This window comes from Macrobrachium rosenbergii, chromosome 11 (genome assembly GCF_040412425.1).
Source record: "Macrobrachium rosenbergii isolate ZJJX-2024 chromosome 11, ASM4041242v1, whole genome shotgun sequence".
Classification (NCBI taxonomy): Eukaryota; Metazoa; Arthropoda; class Malacostraca; order Decapoda; family Palaemonidae; genus Macrobrachium; species Macrobrachium rosenbergii.
The window spans coordinates 41,545,617-41,565,616 of NC_089751.1; the positions used below are offsets into that span (position 1 = coordinate 41,545,617).

Consider the following 20,000-nt stretch of genomic DNA (forward strand, 5'->3'; position numbering starts at 1 on the left):
CTTGGTCTTTCCTTTTCTCTGCTTGCAATCTGCTTGCCTGTAAATTTTCCTGGGCACGACTACGCTTTTATTTCCTGTGTGTTTGCTTGATCTTGCTGATCTAATTTCGATTAGCTGTTCGTCAGTTTATCTGAGTTTTTAAAAACGGTTAAACCTTTTTCCCATTCCTTTTGTGACCAGACTGAAAAGGCCTCATTTCTCGTAAGGTTTTAAACACGAGCACGATATTCCATATCGTAGTGGTATGTAGGTCATGTATGTTGTCTAAAAAGTCTGTAAATATTCAACCACGTATGAAATCCGGTGACATTTACTCAAGAGTGGCATGAAAAGGTCGCAATCAAAGGGTGCCTCTTTGCCAGTGTTCGTAATAGTTTTGCATGTGAAATTATTTATTGTGTAATTGTTCTCTCTCTCTCTCTCTCTCTCTCTCTCTCTCTCTCTCTCTCTCTCAGCTACCACTCTGTTGGTCGCGAGTTCGAATCTCCGACCGGCCAGTGAAGAACAAGAGGAATTTGTTTCTGGTGACAGAAATTCATTTCTCCCTATAATGTGGTTCGGATTCCACAATAAGCTGTAGGTCCCGTTGCTAGGTAACCAATTGGTTCTTAGCCACGTAAAAATAAAAATAAATCTAATCCTTCGGGCCAGCCCTAGGAGAGCTGTTAATCAGCTCAGTGGTTTGGTTAAACTAAGATATACTTTCTCTCTCTCTCTCTCTCTCTCTCTCTCTCTCTCTCTCTCTCTCTCTCTCTCTCTCTCTCTGTCTGTCTATCAGTGTCCAAGAACATTCTGTTTTTTTTGGTGCAGATTTACGACGAGAAAAATCCTGTTGTACCAGTTTGTTAGGATAACCTGTCATTATTCTTTAGGCGGGTGTAGCTGTGAGAATACGAGTCTAGTCTGCATCGCAATTCGTAATTTCACTTTCTCTTGCCTAACAAAGGATGTATAACGTTAGTATATATCAGGATTTGGCTTGTAACAGCTCTCTGAATTTCAAAAAAACTATTTCGCTTACTTTATTCCAGGCATACCTTTCACCGTGGCATTTCAGGATAAGGTTATTAATCGAGAACAGGAAAGAAGAGGTCCGTTATTTTTGGGCTGAGCTCGCCAAGCTTTTCAGAGTGGCCGCTTGAAATACATAATGACCTTGGTCACCAGGTTTTTCTGTTGAGCCGGTTCGAGAAATGCCATAGTTCCCCTTGTTTGCCAGGGTTTTTGGTAGCAGTGGGCAATTATGCTTTACTGTGAGGAAATCCTGAGTTTTAGCTGGGATGCTGTCGCTGATAAGGTACTTTAAAAATACCTCTTGCATTTGAAAAATACCACGGATGTCTTTTAAGGCTGCATATTAATGATCACCAGACAATTTTCTATCTGTTTTGACGAATAGTTTAAAGGACCGGGGTTGTTTCCTTTAAAACATGCAATTAAGTCCTCCGAATGCTAAATATTTTGAGTAATTTTACTTGTATAAAGCCAATTGAGATACTATTCGAGACGAAGACGGAATGGAATATAATATCAGTAACGCCCCCTTTTTTTTTTTATTGTAAAAGAAAACTATTGGGACGGCTTTGTCTGTCCGTCTGCACTTTTTCTGTCCGCCCTCAGATCTTAAAAACTACTGAGGCTAGAGGGATGCAAATTGGTATGTTGATCATCCACCCTCCAATTATCAAACATACCAGCTTGCAGCCCTCTAGCCTCATTAGTTTTTATTTTATTTAAGGGTAAAGTTAATCATAATCGTGCGTCTGGCAACGCTATAGACGGGCCACCACCGGGCCGTGGCTGAAAGCTTTATAGGCCGCGGCTCATACAGCATTATAAGCTGTACAGAAAACTCGATCGCGCCGAAAAACTTCGGAGCATTTTTTACTTGTTTTATTGTAAAAATGATTGTAGAATACTTACTTTAAATCTTCTTTTTAGGAAAGATCTTTTTCATTCATCAACACTGGAAGCTGTTGACCTAATTGGGTCAAGCCCAGACGCCTAGCATCAGCTTCATATGCTTTTGGAATGGCCGTTTAGGTGTAACGGGCTGTTGTCGATGTGTTTCTAAAATCCTAGAAGCTTGCCAGAAATATTTTCTCATTTCTTGTCTTCTTCTTGTCCATTACCGCCGAAACAGCTGAGGTTTTGCTTTTATAAGGGCGACTGCTGTAAGGTTTCTTAGTTATTAGTAAATTAAAATTATTGTGTGCAATATACCTGCATCATTATCCGTATCAGAATTAGACAAAAAAAAAAAATTCTGTGTTCTATCTACATCGGTGATTGGTATCATTATCCTAAGATGAGTTGATTTTGCTGTGGTTAGCGTCTTCCTGTTCAGGCTTAGAGACGAGAAAATTAGGAACGCATTGTCTTATCTACGTATTTGACACGGTTCTCAGTGGTACCCAATAGTGCCGTGGTCATGTTAATCATTAATTACATGTACCTCTGCTTAGATTCAAGACCAGTAAAAGGTGATTAACTCAGGCGTCGCAACCAGTATGGTTATCAACTCAGGTTAACTGTAACGTTGTTTGCTCTCGAAGCAATGGTTAGCTTTCCCAGAGGCAAATAAATAAGGTTATGTTCAAGACCAGTAAAAGGTGATTAGGCGTCGCGACCAGTATGGTTATCAACTCAGATTAACTGCAACGTTGTTTGCTCTCGAGACAATGGTTAGCTTTCCCAGAGGCAAATAAATAAAAAGGATTGGTAGACATGAACCCTGAAAAAATTGTGTGTGGATATCTTAAAAAGTTTGGTTATCATCTATCATTCGTTACAAGCAGGAAAATTACGTTGATTTTCAGAATAAAACCGTACCACCATCGCAGAGGAATACCAGTCAATTAAATATCTGCTTTAACGTTAAAAATAGCTTATTTAAAAAGATCTATAAAAAAATCACGAAGAGAATTGCTGAGTTAAAATATGATGACTACAAATTTTATGTTTCTACTTCCCTCTATACGTGAGGCCGATTGGTCTTGGAACATCCTTCATCTGGCAGGGTGTTTCGACACCCCAGTGGAGAAATGCATTAATTTTTTCAAACTTAGTATTTTCATACTGCTGCTTTATCTAGTTTCACCACTCACTGATATGTATTATCAGTCCAACTATAGATAATGTGTTAATAAGAAACGTGAATAAAATAAAGCAGAATAGATAATCCTTTAACAGTAACATTGTTTTTGTTGTAAAAATCGTTTACTACGTAGTACACATTTACGTGATGATGGTATGATCTCCAAACGTTTATGTTATGGCAAACGAAACGAAAAAAAAAATGTTCAATTTGAATTTGAGATATGCCAGTGTTATGAAAATGATAACAATTAGGTTATTGTAGACACAAAGTGTACAGTTTTACTAAGACCCAGTAACAGGAAAAATGTTGTGTTCATAGCGAGTAACGCACACACACACACATAAAACACGCACGCATGCATTCACACGCAGACCGAATTGTTAAAAAAAAAAAAAAACTAGTCAGGTCGAGATAAAACCATGAAAAAGGAAGCTTTCCAAACGTCCAGAGTATCTATGATTTATCTTATTCGCTACCTAATAATGTATCTCGGCACTCGTTGCACGTCATATTCATTTTGCCGTGTTTACCGCATGCTTGTTTAACACAAGTGGTACACTTCGTATTCGCTTTTGCATTCGGGACTTTTAACAAAATTCACATCTCTTAGTTCCATTTGTGATTGTGGCTGGGACGCTGCTAAATGGTCACCAACTTGTGGCAGTATCCATTTATTTCTTGCCATGTGTTTACAAAAATTTAGATGTACATTCTGATGCCTCCTATGCATCATTTTTGAGAAGGGGAACGGGCTAATTTCTTTATGGTTTCTGGCATGGGGGATGCATGAGACTGAGTTAATATGTAAATCTAAACACACAGCTCGGCAAGAGTCTATTTTTGATCACAAAAAGTTTTGAGTGAATCTTGCATTTGTTTTTGTTCCCACGGCAATGAATTTATAATTCTGCTTAGTGTCTGGGTTAGTGGTGAATTTGCATACTGAATAGAAAATGTTACATTTCAGCCCACTTCAGAGGTCTCAGAAGTGATTCTTACCGTGGCTGGGGAGGAACTGCCAGTAAATATATTTCTATTTTAAAATATTAGACAGTATTTTTATCAGCAGGTGCATTTATTTTGATGATGAGCTGAACTTCTCCACAATCTATTTATTGACTGAAAACTCCAGGCATTTCATTCAGTTGAAGATTCTGATGTAGTATAGTATTTCAAGAAATTTCTGCAAACATATAGATTTCTGTAACTGGGAAAGCTCCTTAACTCTCTTTCATTACGTGGTACTTTGTTATCAGACTTTATATAGCATAGCAGGAAGCAAAAGTTATTCAGTGGCACCATCATTCGGAAGATTATACCAGTAGGCCTACTCTTAGCATACCATTGATCTGCTTTGATAAGAATTAGCTAAAATTTTAAACTTTGATTAGGCTTACGTCAGAGTCTTGTGACCTTTCATCAAGTTAGTGAGTCTTGTGACCTTTCATCAAGTTAGTGTATCAACCAGTAGCTCAAGCGTTAAAGAGTACTGGAGGTCTTAGATCTCAGTGAGGAATTGGGCATTTAAGGATGGCTCTCTTGGTCCTCTCACCTAGATAGCATTTTTAGGGAGGTATAACTACTAGTGTTAAGTGGGCACATTCTTCTCCCATTATGTTGTGTTCTTTAAATTGCTTTCCATCTCGTCATTGTTGTTTCCTTTGTGGATCTATTGGTGGACCATCTGGGTCTCAATAACAACCTTTCACCTTCACTGCCTTCGTCTCAACTGCCACTTGAAACCTCATCCAATATTGCCTCAATGCTGTTTATTCTGGCTCACTTCCATGTCATGAGAAGTCTTCTAAAAACCCAATTAATATTCCAGATTGTGCATTATTATCTTCAAAAAAGTATGAATGGCTGCTTAAAAGCAATGCAAACAAAGCTGTATCGAAAATGGCACATTTCAATGGAGAGAGAAAATCTAGTAATGGTTGGCGTCTAAAGAGAAGTCTAATAAGACCTCGAGAGCGGCTATCCATTACAGATAAGTGCTAGATTAAATAAAATACTAATATAAAACATGCACGACTAAGATACATAGCCTTTTATTCTTTGGAGTAAAAACAGTTTTCATAAATCAAGGGGCCAGACATTGACTCACAATACGAAAGGCGTGACTATGCAGCTCTTTCTTCACCCTCTATCTATCGACTGAGGAAAATACGAGCAATTATTAGACCAGTCGGGATATATAGGCATTTATAGTGGTGTTCTAAAACACGGCTGGACTAACGAGGATATCTGTTTTCTTAAACACTTTTGGACAGCAAAAGTAAAACTATTGGACAGATGGAAATCTCTTGAATATAGGTATACTGAATCTTAGTTTGATGAATATTAACTGAAGGACTAAAGGAATTTAGTTGGTGTATCTTGCTAAAAACCAGTCTACAGATTTTGTTTTTTTGCTTTTGTGTAGTGAGTATTACAGTTACATAGGTGGCGCTTTAGAGGTTTCATTCCTCCTCATCATTGTCTCATATATTGTTTCCGAGTTTGATGCTCTGTTTCTGAAGGAGCATTAGAAGAATGAGAGTAATAAAGAAATCAAAATATAACTCATACAAACATTTATTGTGATTGGGATAATGAGATAACAACAAAATTAGCAGTGCTAATGAACAGTTATGTTGATAATAGCTCCCTTCCTTTGATCTGCAAGCGCATCGAAAATGCCCCAATGGAATAATGATAGTAGAAAAGACATCACCTTAAAAAAACCAACTACCATAGAGTCTTTATCGGGCCCATAAGCTAAACGTAGTTTTCGGTGAACAGTCTCCTTGCAATCTAAACACTTGCCTGGAGGGAGCAGGGGAGCCAGTGCTGTTTACAATGTAAACAACATACATCCGAATGTGGAATATCATTCATGAATGTGCCGGGATTGTTTACCTATTTGCTGACTCACGAATAGATACCGTGTTTGTTGTTTGTGTTTTTCTCGCGTTTTTGACTTCCACGTGCCTTTATCAAGTTGCGTTCGTCATAGCGTTGTTCCGATTGTTCATTTGTATGACTGATTTTTTCGGTTACATGGGAACAAGTCTGTATTTGAGGTTCGGGAGTCAGTTCGTAACTCAACAAGGCCGATGTATGTCTTTTTTAAGATTTTTATCTGTTTATTTATTTATATTTTTGGTCAGCCTGACGCTGTCACAGTCTGCTGTCGTTTGGCAAGTTTTCCGTGCGTGTTGCTCTCTCGTATTTCAAATTGCCTAAGTGTACGTTCTAGTATATCTTGTTTGTTTATTACTTCACCTGGCCAGCCTGTTCTATCTCGACAGTTCTTTTTAATATTTTGCTTGTGTGATTATCTCTCTGTCTCTCTCTCTCTCTGGGTTTTAAGCGTCTTTTTTTACGGCTGTGCTTTTTCTTCATGTTTTGATAATTCACAAATTTTATTTGCATGCATTTTAACGTTTCCTGGTTTTTAGTTCCCATCCAGACTGTAACTTTTTACCTCCGCTAACAGCTAAAAAAAAAAAAAAGAAATTACATTTGCAATGAAAGATTGCAGGCAGAATGCGCCCATTTACAATATCCCCCGACATTTACTCAAGAGCGTTTTTAAAAGGTCAAACTCAAGGCTAGTTCTTTGAAAGGTTAAAAAGTGGCATCTCGTGCAAATTTTCATTCTTTTTTTTTTTTTTTTTTTTTTTTTTTGTTTAAAAGCACTATCTCTTATTTCCTTGTATTCCTTTATATGTTCATTTTTAATACCCCGTTCCTTTGTCCTTATCTCTTTACTGGCATCGGCTTCTTGCGTGAGTATGAATTTGCTCATCTCTCTCTCTCTCTCTCTCTCTCTCTCGGACCATGTCTTTGTCTCTGTCTCTCCGTCTGTCTCACTAAAGGACGGCAGTAAATCACACATCCCCATCTTTCAGAATATCCCCAAAACAAATAGACAAGGACTACCCACAGAGACTCCATGGGGGGACCCCGTGGAGTGCTGCCTCTTAAAGAATCCGCCAAAGACGTTGCGTTGGCGAGGAAACTGCTTTGGTGATGGCTATTTCTCGCCAAATCAATAACATATTCACGCCTGCCTCGCAGATTGTTTTGTCAAAGTTTTATCGTTTTTCTATTGTCCATTTTTTTTAACGACAAGAGATTCTGTCTGCTTTTTTCACTGAAATATGAATCAATGAGAATATTGACTATGCATGGAGATGCATGCGAAACTGTGATCACGCGCAAATACTTGGTTTTCCTAAACATGTAGACTTTACATATTCGACTATAGTATCCAACACTTTGACTGAATGCATATACTACTAACGCCGAAAGGAGAGAATCACTTCTCTTATGATAACCGTGTAATGCCTGGCAGGCTATCACATCCTACATTTACTCTGTGAAAACCAGAAATCACAGATTGTTTGGTATTTGTACTTTTTCGCTTCGTCAGACTGTTTGTGTTCCCCTGTCCAATCCTCTTTTAAATTCACTCTACTTTCGTTTCTGCTGATTTCTATAACTTCCTGTACGAAGAATCGGAAGTGGTGAAGCCTTTGGGGTTGGAACTCTGTCTTCACTTCCCTGCTCTTCCTTTTTAGTTTTCTGAAAAGAAAACTATTGTGCCGGCCTTGTCTGTCCGTCCGCACTTGTTTCTGTCCGCACTTTTTCTGCCCGACCTCAGATCTTAAAAATACTGAGGCTAGAGGGCTGCAAATTGGTATGTTAATCATCCATCCTCCAATCATCAGACATACCAAATTGCAGCCCTCTAGCCTCAGTAGTTTTTTATTTTATTTAAGATTAAAGTTAGCCATAATCGTGCTTCTGGTAACGATATAGGACAGGCCACCAACGGGCCGTGGTTAAAGTTTCATGGGCCTCGGCTCATATATACCGATACCACCGAAAGATAGATCTGTTTTCAGTGGTGTTGATTATGCGCTGTAGCGGCTGTACAGAAAACTCGATTGTGCCGAAGAAACTTTGGCGCACTTTTCACTTGTTTTTTTTATATTTACAAGGTTTTTATATCTGCCTTTCCTGTGGCCGTTCAGTATTTCCGGTGTGTCTGCCTAGATTATCTGCTCTCATGTGATAGTACTAAGCTCAGCATACTAAGGCACGTGGTTGCTCTGCCGTTTGTTTAGTCTGAAGGGAAAAGGCAAATATGAATAAAAAAGATTAACTGTGACGATTGTCAGTCAGATCTTGCATGTTTACCAACTTAACAGGCACTTCTGGCATTTGAGTAGCTTTTTATACGTTTCAAGGTCTTCAGGAAGCCATTCCGTAAGATAAATCATAGAGAATGGTAATTTACATTTCTAGCTTTTTGTAAGGCATCGATGATAATATTTGCCACAACAATTTCAACTCCTGTTGTTACTGGGAAGCAACTTTCTCATTCGAAGTTCATAGTAATCATAATAACTTGGGCTCATTCGTGTAGCACAGCCCATGTGAGGCAAGAAAAGGTTTACAAACCCCACAAGAACAGAGGCAACCGAGGGGGGTATTTGCATTGAACGCGTGCATAATACGTAGACAACCTTCACGAAAGCAAAATATGGTTGCTAATGGTATATTTTTCTTCCAAGAAAAAGAATTAACCTTAAGCTCAACCCTTTAAATTTAGAGCTTGAAATAGTAATAACCACTCAATTTATTGCTTTGCACTTGACTGAATATGCAAGAAATGCTCAAAGTTCTTGACGTGAAATAGATGAAGTACAGTAAATTAATCTAACTGACAAAGACAAACTCATTCGGGGTGACATATTTACAGTTCATTGATAAATGATCTTGTTATTTCTATTGTGAAATGGTACGTCTTACATTTCTGAATTATATTTCAACTGACGATGAACGCATTTGGAACGGAAAGGCAACGGAGACATTGTATTAATAAATGAATAATTAATTAGTTTTTAGAAGCGATCTAGACATCAAACCATTTCGGCAATTTCAATATCCAATACTTAACAGGGAAATCTAATTATACAGCCGTTTTGAAACAGGGTTCAAGATACAAGGCTTCTGGAATCAATATCCAATACTTAACAGGGAAATCTAATTACACACCCGTTTTGAAACAGAGTTCAAGATACAAGGTTCCTGAAATCAATATCCAATACTTAACAGGGAAATCTAATTATACACCCGTTTTGAAACAGGGTTCAGGATACAAGGCTTCTGGAATCAATATCCAATACTTAACAGGGAAATCTAATCATACAGCCGTTTTGAAACGGGGTTCAAGATACAAGGTTTCTGGAATCATTATCCAATGCTTAACAGGGAAATCTGATTATACAGCCGTTTTGAAACGGGGTTCAAGATACAAAGTTTCTGGAATCAGTATCCAATACTTAACAGGGAAATGTAATTACACAGCTGTTCTGAAACAGAGTTAAAGATACAAGGTTTCTGGAATCAGCTCGAAGATAAAACAAATATTAAGATCGGGTAGTAAATGAAAGAATCACGTACATGCTTAAGATTAAGATTCTGGAATTTGCCATCAGAATTTGCTGCGCTGGTTGCCCAAGTTGTCACAACTCACCAACACGAAGATCTGTCCTAAATAAGGATTTTTTTATTAGAACGTAAACGTAAATATAAGGGCATAACAAATCACATTTTACTCAACCTTTTAAAGAACCGCTATCAGATTCAGTAATGCTGTAAACTGTTATACAGGAAAAGACTTAGAAAAACTAATAGTAAAAACGAATCCAAAAACTTGCAATGTGCGAGAGTTCTGAAAGTTGTCATATATATATATATATATATATATATATATATATATATATATATATATATATATATATATATATATATATTATATATATATATTATATTATCATATACACACACGCATATTCAGTGTATACAGTATATATATATATATATATATATATATATATATATATATATATATATATATATATATATATATATATATATATATATATGTGTATGTGTGTGTGTGTGTGTGTGTGTATGTGTACATATATACACACATACAGTGATTCCAAAACTGACATTATTTACAAGGATTGAAAGAAAGACTCAAAAGACACAAGGATCTTAAGGATTGTAAAAACCATTATATTATGCGAGGGTGCTGAAGACGCAAAGAGCACCTCGCTATTTTGGTTCGTTGGCCCCTTCAAGATGTCATCTTCGCGTAGGACTATGTTTTGTTTCTCCCCGGGGGGCGGGGGGTTAATTAGGAACCCACGTCGGGAGACGACGACAGGGCTAAGTCATACTAAAAAGGAGAGAGAGAGAGAGAGAGAGAGAGAGAGAGAGAGAGAGAGAGAGAGGAAGGAGTGACACTGTTGAGGAAAGTGGGAGGAGAGAAGGTTCTGCTGCTACTGATGGTACTTTTACAATTGCTGATTTTGATCATTCTTCTGCTTCCACTTTCCTTTAATGTTTCTGCTAATTTTTTCATCTGTTCCTTACATTATTCCCTTGAAGATGTCTGTAAATGGGGAAAAGGTGATTAATAAAACTTGGCAATTGCACGACTAGCATTATTTGCTCAGACATACGTTCCACAAATTATCCGTACTTTGGTATTTTGAACTCTGCTTCGCTAGAGAATCTGTCTTACCTCTTCCCGCGTAAGACCTCCTGGGTAGATGAATAGCAGTCTAAATTTTTCACCGGTTACAAACAGAAGAAAATACATCTAAATTTGTATATAAATTTCCTTTTATGTTGGCCAAAACAATCTGCATGGAGAGACAAGATTTTGAAAATCCATACATTCCCACTTGCAGTTATCAGCAGGCAAAGAATGTTTCCTGATAACTTTGTTGAGATTATTGGCGGAGAAAACCATGGCCATCTTACCTCATTATGTCCCGTGGAAGATGCGTTTTCTTAACCAACGAAAACTTGTGGGCAGAATTTCACGGACCCATCTTCAATTTATGAAGCGTTGCGAATGGATAGAAATATTAAGGCTGTTGTTATTACGTTCAACAAAATAACAAGGTGGCCAACATTTATTTTTTTCCTGTTATTATTAATCAAATACTATTTAACTTTTCCTGAATCTTCATATCGGAAAAACGACTGAATTTGGGGAAAATTCACTCGAAAGTTCAAGGGAAATATAGCAGTTAATTGTAAAGAATTAATGAAACAGGGGTGAAATACCTTTCTTAATGAAATAGATAAGTAAATTATATTCATATTTTTGGGAGACTTAATAGTTGCGCAACCGCTTTAAGCGTGTACACCTACCGTGTACACTTTTAGATATCATACAAATAAGGGTAAGCTGTTTTGACTAGAACTCCATTTGGGACTCCTCTCCTGAGGGAGAGGGCCTTAGGCTTCACCCACAGGTCTCTCCTATTAGTTCATAATTGGTTTCCAGGTATTTCTATATCTCTGTTCATAAAGGCCTACCTATATACATAATTACAAATGCAAATACCTGCACACACACACACATATATATATATATATATATATATATATATATATATATATATATATATATATATATATATATATGTATATATATATATATATATATATTATATATGCATCTGAATATATATATATATATATATATATATATATATATATATATATATATATATATATATGTATGTATGTATGTATGTATATTTCTTGGTGGCTCGATGGTCTGAGTCACTGTCTATCGTTGTTGCTAAAGCAGGCATCGGTTGGAATTTAGCCGCGGACGAAGCACTTATCATTTAGAATTCCCCTTGGGTGCATGTTATTCCCGAGGTATAGTGAATTGGATAGTAAACGACCTTTGTGGCTTAATATTATTGAATATAAAAAAGTCGTATATGACAGAAAATTCACGTATATACATACACACTCATACATATACAAATTTACTTGTAGTGTTCACGTATACGCAAAATGGGTTGCGTGTTCGATATACTACACGCAATGAGGTCAGTATAACAATACTTCAAAGTAAGCAAACAAAAAGTAAAAAAAAAAAAAAAAAAAAAAATTATTCCTTAATAAAATCCACTAATAACGGACGGAAACAATTGTAAACATTTACAGGCTATGTCGCCCTGAGGATTCGAACGGATTATTAAAAAAAATAAAAGAAAGAAAATTATTTGTTTTCCTCTAAAGAAAGCGAAAAAGCGTAAAAGCATAACAAGACTCTTTTCTCGTTCACTATATTTCAAATAATGCGGTGCAGTTTTATGGACTCTTAATGGTCAGTGGATTTATCGTCATTTTCTGAAAAATGTGCAAAAGTTTCTCTGAATACATATGACTCTCGGCGAGGAAGACCCGGCCCTCGTATTTTTCGGAAACACTCGGGGTGGAAATGGGGAGCGACGCGCGCACGCTCGCACGCACGCACGCCTGATCTATAACCAGTGGGAACGTGCGCGTACGCATGTAAATGCGTACACGAGTGCGTGTACTCGTGTACGCAAGCACGTCTGTTCTTTGACGGCGAAAAGGTCATTTCTTAAAGGAAATGCTTCGCGGCGGAGTGGACAAGGAAGAAGACATTTACATAACATATTGATCCATTCTAAGATGAGCCATCTCCTTACCTCAGATTTTTTGCAAGCACTTACTTATTTACAGAAGGCGTCAGCGTGCTCACACACACACACTATATATATATATATATATATATACAGTATATATATATATATATATATATATATATATATATATATATATATATATATATATATATATATATATATTTAGAATTTAGTGATAATTTTTTAATACATACGTACGTAATTTTTTATTCACCACGATACCCTCTTCACTTCTTGATTTGTTCGCATTTTGGAAACGCTTGTCACTACTAAGCCAGATCCAAGTTAAGAAAGAAATGAAGATATTGTGATACCCGGTCGAGATTCGCTCTTGGGTCCTGGGTGTCAGAACGAGGTAACGATAATTACCTAGTAAGGAAGATAACCTATAAGTCTGTTCCCGCTGATGCTTACTTATGTATCTGCCGAATTCAGATACATTTGGTAGAGCTGGAATAGACCCACTTTCACCATCATAACCTAGTATTTAGTTTATTGTATTGCTTTTTATTGGTCGGGCATCAGAACATTTTCATTTAATTTTCAAATTTGATCTAGACTTAGTAGTGACAAGCGTTTCCAAAATGTGAAGAAATCAAGAATTTGAGAGGGCACTGTTGTATTAAGAATATATATATACATATATGTATGTGTTCGTATATGTATATAATATACATTCAGACCAAGTAATTTTATTCTACTGAAACATTGCCAGAGGCGAACTCCATCCGACGCCATTAATGCGGAAACTATTCAAAGAAGAATTTGCATCGGGATCTAAAGAAACCTCCGCCTTAAAGTAAATCTTATTATCGGAATGCGAAGTCCCATTCGGCCCGTGACACGTCTCTCAAGTGAAGAGGAACGTTTCTGAAAACTTCGTCGTGTTTCAGATTGTTTCAGCCGTTTCCATATGAACGTTTTTGATTTGTTTGAATGGGTTTAATTCGAATTTTTATCATTTTTTTAGATCAAATGGAAACATTTTTATCACATTTTATCCTCCGAAAAACAAGTTCCAAAGTGGTGTCATTCAACACAAGCTTGCAAACACTCCGCACCTCTCTCTCTCTCTCTCTCTCTCTCTCTCTCTCTCTCTCTCTCTCTCTCTCTCTCTCTCAGAGTGGAGCCACTGAGTGAATTTGGGAGGACATAAAAGCAGAGGCGTTTCTGGGGCGAATCCTTTAGTCGAGGTTCGTTACTATACCTGAAAAGGTCCAATCTGTCAATTCTCTCTCTCTCTCTCTCTCTCTCTCTCTCTCTCTCTCTCTCTCTCTCTCTCTCTCTCTCTCTCTCTCACACACAAATCATGCGCATTTTATCAGTGATTTATCTCTCTCCGTTTTCTGTTAAGCAAAATAAATTACGGAGGCTTTTACACACATATATATATACATATTAAATATATATATATATATATATATATATATATATATATATATATATATATATATATATATATATATATATATATATATATATATATATATATATATATATATATAAATACACACACGCGCACACACACACACATACACACACATACACACACATATATATTATTGAATAACTCAGAAAACAGAGGGTTAGATATGGAAAAAGCTGTGAGGATTTAGGCAAGGGTGAGGATGTGCGGGGGAAAATATCTGATGTGAAGCAGTTATGTGAAAAGCTTAAGATTAAAAAGAAAAGGCTTTGCGTGGGGCACATGGAAACTAAGAACTGATTGAGATGCAGCATCCAGGGTTCAGGATGTATCACTCGCAAAGTAGGTTGCTGAGAGCGACTAAACTTTTTGTAGACAGCGAATTTATGTTGATCGGAGAGCGACTGGTCTGAAGTGAAAGTGTGAAAAGGGTTCACTAAAACTACATTGTTGGCATATATATATATATATATATATATATATATATATATATATATATTATATATATTTATATTATTTTTTATGTAGCGGTTAGAGACGACAAGGAAAGGAAAAGAGATGAGGGTGTAATTATGGCACACAAGTTACGTAGGTGCAGAAGTAAGTGTTAAGTGATGATACAATGTTAGTCGATGATAGTGATTAGAAACTAGAGAGGCTAGTGAAAGTTCAAAGTGTAAGATTATGAGGAGGGTATGAGGGTAGAGAGAAGCCCAGAAGATGGAGCACTGAATGCTGTCAAGTATGGATGCTGAACGAAAGTATTTCCTTTTCATCCAAATTGTGGAGTGTATGTGATGGATGATGATGTTAAGATTAGAAAAGATTTGGGTTACTGAATAGGATCTCTGCAAAGGGTTGGAGGAGAGATGAGTGTATCTGAAACAAAAGCTTGGTATCTGTTAAGGTATTGTTGAGCTAGTTGTCTTTGAAGGAGCCGAAGTGTGGATGTTGCATGCGAATGAAAGATATAAAGGTGGAAACAGGTGAGATGAAGAGTTTCATTAGTATATCAATGAAGAGATCGTTATGGTGTAGGGGCTGAGTTGGCACACTGCCTAAACTGATCCTGGCCATACAAGAACTCTGCGCCGATACACCGAGAGCTTCCATGACAAGAAGCAGGTTAAATTATTCTGGAACTACTGAAGAGGGTGCAAAGTTCCAAATCTTTCCCAAAAATTGGATAAAATTTTAAGTTTTGTTATTTTCTTACATTATGGTATCTATGAGACAATGAAGCCGGAAGTTTTAAAATGATACTCAGGGAATACAACAGGAATGCAATGACACAGTTCTAGAGAATAAAGCCCAAGATATACCGGTAAAGCAAGAAGACGAATTTAGCCTCACGGCGGAGGTGATGGAAATCAAACTTGGAAGTAAGGCGAGGCAGAATGTTCGCATATATGGAAGTGAAAAGGTGGAACAGGGTTTTGAGATGGCTGGGTCATGTAGAAAGAATAGTGGATGCTGGATAGGCGAAAAAGTATGTGGTAAGAGGGTCTGGGAGGAAGTAGGAGAACACAAAATTAGTACTGGATAGATGGAATGGAAGAGGTGTTAGAACGCATTAAAATCCAGGAAGTGCAATATTGTTTGGAAGCGAGAGGTGAGTGTCGCAGTGTATAGAAGGGTCGACATGCTTACTGAAAAGGTTGATGTTGGTTATGAAATGCCCCATGATCAGGAACTACCAGTACGAAGGGTTCATCCCCGATTCACCAGTTAAAAGGTTACCAAGGCAGTGACGGTTGCCTTGCTTTTCTCTATAGCCTGGCTGACAGAAATATGAAAGTATTGGAGAAAAATCTTGTATATAAATGGTCACTTATATAAGAGGGGGATGGCAGTAGTGGTAGTAAACTATGATAAAAATCGTGGTAATATTTACTAAAATGTATGGAGTGTTAACTCATTAAGGAAAAAAAAACTCATGCATTCAGATACGGAAAAAACATATATGTAAAGAGGAATGATATATCGATTCCACACCGAGGAGAAATGAAATAGGGTAACTTGCGAGAAATTAGACAGAAGAGAGAGAGAGAGAGCCTTGAAAACAATTAGCATTTGTTTGTCATTATGGTGCCATTATGGCACCATTAATTTTCCATTTTCTTTCACTGAGCTTATCGGTGTCTCGTTACATTTCCCTTGAAAGGGAGAGATGACACCATTTGTTAGGTATTTCTTTAGTTTGTTTATGCCCTCTCTCTCTCTCTCTCTCTCTTTTTTAGTATCCCCGAACTACACTATTAATCTAGCTTGCTCTGGATATATGGATATGTTTTCATGAAAGGGCATATGTGTATGTATATATATATATATATATATATATATATATATATATATATATATATATATATATATATATATATATATATATACTGTATATATATATATATATATATATATATATATATATATATATATATATATACTGTATATAATATATATATATATATATATATATATATATATATATATATATATATATATATATATATATATATATTGTATATATGTATGTTGTGACTGTATGGCTATTCATGTATATGATCACTGTTGTATACACACATATATATGTATATTTGTAAATATATTTATATATATGTGTATAAAATACATATATATATATATATTTACACACACATATATATGTATATATATTTATAACAGGACCTCATTTAAATTGGATCATATCTAGTGGAGATAATTATTCAGGAAAAGTTACAAAAGTTTGTTGTCTGTGTGTGTGCGTATGTGTACGTGTATATCTTACCGTGATGTCTAGAAAAGGTGAACCGTTCTGAATGAAGACATATTTGCTTGATTCCTTCCTGATAATTCACTTTTACTAAACAGCGACGATGAAGATTCGACGATTTATCGCTTGGAAACAGTCTTGCCAGCTGTTATATTCTAATGGTTTCAACCTTTAATAAATGAAAAACTAGCAAGGATGCACCTGAAATTCAACAACCAAATTCATTAGTTAGAGCTGCCATGAATTCACTGGAATAAGTTTAGGCCTATTTGGTTGTGGCACCATTGGCCATTGATTTTATGATGCCAGGTAAAAACATAAAAACAGATTAATCAAATAAAGTTCTTTTCACTGCTGAGGGGCCTAGGCAGAGTTAGGCTCTTTCCTTTTTGCTTGTATTCTTCATTTTTGACTTTGTCTCTCATTTTCTCTCTATCTTATACTTCCTATAACCCGTGTTTTCACATTCCCCTCCACTCTGGCTCTTTTTCTTGCCACCACTTTCTTTAATGTTCTCTCTCTCTCTCTCTCTCTCTCTCTCTCTCTCTCTCTCTCTCTCTCTCTCTCTCTCTCTCTCTGAGAAATAAAAGAGCAAGGAAACCACGATAAAACAACAGCAAGAGTAGTTTTCGAAATTTTACCAACACGCCTGACGGAGAATTAACTAAAACCGGGAGCTTACATGAAAGCTTTCTACGCACGTCTGTTGACGTGAAGAGGTAAAATGCAGTAGTGACCGGGAAATTTTACGGAAACCTATTCTGAATATATGCGTCCGGGCCGTAGTTAAAAGTAAGAGACCTTTTTAAAGGTATTTTAACTTATTTTTGTATGCTTCAGCCATTCAGCAAGGGGGTAGAGTGTTGCTTTTCTCTGTTCCTTACCCTTTTCTGCACAAGCTTTGAATTCGCCACGCCCAGTTAAAGTGTTTGCTCGACAGTGGGCATAATTGTTGCTAATGGCAGAAGTGGTTGTTTCGTGAGAACAAGTGTTTCATGCAAACGTTGTACGTGCATGTGTGTTTATGACCGAGACCGTGTTATAAAAAATGTAGAATTAAAAAGTGAGAGAGAGAGAGAGAGAGAGAGAGAGAGAGAGAGAGAGAGAGAGAGAGAGAGAGAGAGAGAATCAGAACGAACACATGAATCAGAACGAGAGACATGGAGAGAGAGAGAGAGAGAGAGAGAGAGAGAGAGAGAGAGAGGACAAGAATAGGCATGAATAAAAGAAACTGCCAAATGTCAGTGTCATTTTTTTGTGTTATTTTTGGCATTTGCGATTCAGCCAGCTGGACTCTCCCCTGGGATAGCTTTCGAGGCTCATGAAACTGATATTTCATGACATAAAAAAGAATAGTTTAGCTGTAATTACAGGCCAAGATGATATAAATCTGAATTGGATGATTTTTTGGCACAAATCTCCACTCTCACCAGGAGACCGAGACACGAGTTATGATTTAATATTCATGAAAACACCCGCCCTGGGGCAGACATCTGGCCTTCTCTTTCTCCGACCACAGCCGCTAATTGCCTTTTAATTCAAGTGATGATAAACACTTGGTGTTTAAGCAATAGCAAAGATGAGACTTGTACACAACAAACCAACCGCCCATCCATCCAGACCCACTCACACATGTATATTCACACAAGTATATATGTGCATATATATATATATATATATATATATATATATATATATATATATATATATATATATATATATATATATATATATATATATATATATATATATATATATATATACTTGACTTGTGTGGCCTAGTGGGCAGCGCCCTTGCCTTCCAATTGAAAGACCTTGGTTCGATCCTGATGTGAATCAGGAATTTATTTCTGTTCCACAGGTGATTGTGCATTTGATTATTTCTATATATATACTATATATATATATATATATATATATATGTATATATATATATATATATATATATATATATATATATATATATATATATATATATATATATATGTAGGTATGTATATAGAATCATAATCTTGAGCAGGAAGTAGATTATCATTATTATAATCGGATGATGAATTCCCATTATTTTTTTATTAAAGTACTTCTCCGTATTTCATATGCACCTTGGTCTTTGTATTCTGGCCATATTGACTACCTATTAAATCTTCTGAGTTTTGTGCTCTTGCTATTCTTTAGTGTTGTCCTGATTTGTCGCTCACCTGACTTTCTCTCCTTGGGAATCTATACCTGGACATGAGACTCAGAAGGTCAGTCAGGGTCCTACTTTGATTCTGATCAGACAGTAAGTGGTCTCATCCCTGAATGAATTTTGACGTTGGCGCTTTCTACACCACCTTGGTAATTACTTTCTTGAACGTCTGTCTCGAGCAAGGGAAGAGGTTTCCAAAGTTAGTCTTTCTTTATTCATATCTTGGTGATTCACAAATGAAAAATGACATTCCCCCATATTCAAACTTTATTGAAAGTTTTCTTCCGTCTCTCGGTTTCTCCGTTTGCGGGACAGGGTAGTGCCTGAGACTTAGGCAGACGAACCCTGGTTTCAGTGACAATAAAACAGCGAATTGCAGCCTTATGTCAGTTATTACATGGGTGAATTATTGATTCTATTTAATGTTTCATTTGATGGAGTTCGAATACAGTGCCACGCGCAGCTTGTGGTATTACATTTTATCAAAACTATCGTATGCCAGGTAGTGGAGGCTTAGCTGAAGATCATTTAAAAGGACATTTCATTGCAGTAGAGGAGCACATTTGATTATATTTTCGGTTTGTTATCTCTTCCCGAAGTGTAATGGAAAGATTTTGCAATATGTAGGCAAAAAGTTGTGCTTACATGTTAAATGCGACGGAAAAAGACCTTTGCAATATGAGTTTTGGAAGAAAATGGTGTCACGTGCAAGAACAAGAGAGTAATGATTGAAATAGGAGAAGGAGAAAACCAAAGTTTTAAAGAATATCAGCAAAGGGTTATGCTAATCTCTTACCAAGGAGAAATCGGAAAGATGACCCTTGGCAGATTATGCCAAGAAGCAGAAAATGATGACGCATAGAAAAAGGAAAGTAATGATATAAGAATAAGCTCGATGAAAGATGCAGTCAAGACGTTAGTCAGGAATAAGACGTGGTGGGGTCCCACTTGCTAGGAAACCGCCG

General features: G+C 36.6%; 1 protein-coding gene across 1 annotated transcript in view; it reads right to left on the reverse strand.

The window, feature by feature from the left end:
• The window catches only part of LOC136843365 (peroxidase-like), an 80,250-nt gene extending 63,202 nt beyond the window's left edge, over nt 1-17,048 (reverse strand). The window contains exon 1 of the mRNA XM_067111708.1: nt 16,863-17,048. The gene's annotated coding sequence lies outside the window, so the exon portion shown is untranslated. The remainder of the gene's footprint in view (nt 1-16,862) is intronic.
• Nucleotides 17,049-20,000: the final 2,952 nt, after the last annotated feature.